Source organism: Oncorhynchus nerka, linkage group LG4 (assembly GCF_034236695.1).
Source record: "Oncorhynchus nerka isolate Pitt River linkage group LG4, Oner_Uvic_2.0, whole genome shotgun sequence".
NCBI lineage: Eukaryota > Metazoa > Chordata > Actinopteri > Salmoniformes > Salmonidae > Oncorhynchus > Oncorhynchus nerka.
The window spans coordinates 19724975-19726868 of record NC_088399.1 but is presented as its reverse complement, the minus strand read 5'-3'; positions in this window follow the sequence as shown (position 1 = coordinate 19726868).

The following is a 1894-nucleotide window of genomic DNA, read 5'->3' as shown; positions in this document are numbered from 1 at the left end:
ACCTGACTCCCTTACAGCCATTTGACACATACCTGACATTGACAGATACTTGTTGTAATCCCTTTTGATGTTTGATACTTGAAATTATAGTCGACTAGATGTTTTATAACTGTATTATAACTGATTATATAACCAAAACAGTCTAATTTACAATCCCTGAATACTATTTGAACCATCATTTGTTCCATTCCAGTTCCTATCACCCTAATCCCTGAAACAGCACATTATTCTCTAAATGTGAAAGACAAACACTTACAAAAGAGAAGGAAGAACAGAGATTAAAAGGTCATGCTGTCCTGGGAAATCTGCAAATAACAGGGACATCTTACTTTGTTGTGGATGTGGAACAATCATGGATTGTACGAGTGGTCAAGATGTCCATCAACAAGGAGAAGAAAATAAGGTTTGGACCTAAAGATGGTGCCTGGACTCTGAGGTGTGTGGAGGGTAAAGTAAGAGTTTATGATGGGACTTTTGTTTCTCTCTTCCGCACTGACAAAGAGAATGAGTTGAGGGTTGGGGTAGTTCAAATCCCCCAGCTGACAAGGTACAAATCTGTCGTTCTGCCTGAACAGGCAGTTAACCCACTGTTCCTAGGCCGTCATTGAAAATAAGAATTTGTTCTTAACTGACTTGCCTAGTTAAATAAAGGTAACATAAAATACATTTGTAGATTATGAGAAAAATATAGTCTCCTTTACAACATGACCAACAGCAATAATACTCATATCTACTCTTATGTAGAATGCAACTTCAGAGATGAACCCCTTCATCCAATCTTTAGTGCAAGCTCAACCCTCAGGATCATTCATCATTAAGGTGCTAATGTTCAGAGTGGAGAATGTCAAGCGGTTCAGAGGGAGAATGTCAAGGGGTTCAGAGTGGAGAATGTCAAGAGGTTCAGAGTGGAGAACGTCAAGGGGTTCAGAGTGGAGAATGTCAAGAGGTTCAGAGTGGAGAACGTCAAGGGGTTCAGAGTGGAGAATGTCAAGGGGTTCATAGACCTAGAAGTGACTCAATATGATAGATGATAGCAATGTTATCAACCTAGTGTTTCCACCAATCCAACCAGATCAGATCACTTTAAGAAAGAGAGAGGAAAGAAGAATTCAAAGTAGTTCAAACAGGACCCAGGTGTGAATCAATCCCTGTCTGACTGGAAGGGAAAGATGGAAACCAGCAGTACCTAGAGGGACATATTTAAGTATCCCTGGTCTAATGCATTGGCCAATGATATGATCACTATTGATTGTATTGGTGGTCACAGAGCTCTGCTGTGAATCTCTGAAATCTTATTTCTGTTAGTAATTGACATTTGGTCAATTGTTAGGGTGCTTTGCCTTTTGAAGTGGTTGTCCAGGCCCTTCTATGTATCCACTTCATCTGTTCCTTTGTTAACTCTTTATACCTGTTTTGTAAAGGACCGTTGTAATGCAAGGGCACATTTCTGCCAAAGCAGACTATAAAGTATCTTCAAAGCCCCTAACTAGACCATCATATCTTTACAGTAAGCTATGTGCTAAAATGCATGGGAATGATGTTAGATGTGCTAAATTTCCCTGTAAAATATGCCAAATATGCGTATATTATATCATAATAAAATATAATAGTATTCATTGCATTCTTTGATTGTTGGAGAGTTATTACTATTCTATATCACTAACGTTACTGTACTGTTTTCGGGGTTTATCTGGGATGGAGTTGTTCCTAGAAGCTGAGCTGAGGTCAATTTAGCATTTCCCCAGTGTAGTTAAAGGTGAGGATTTGGGAAGGATAGGCTGGTCCTGGTTCAGTGTGCCTCGGCGTCATGCGTGACCGCATGACTACCTGGAGGAAGGGGAGGGGAATGGCATGGGAGGTGTGTGTGTGACAGTGAAGACCACTTAATTCCACC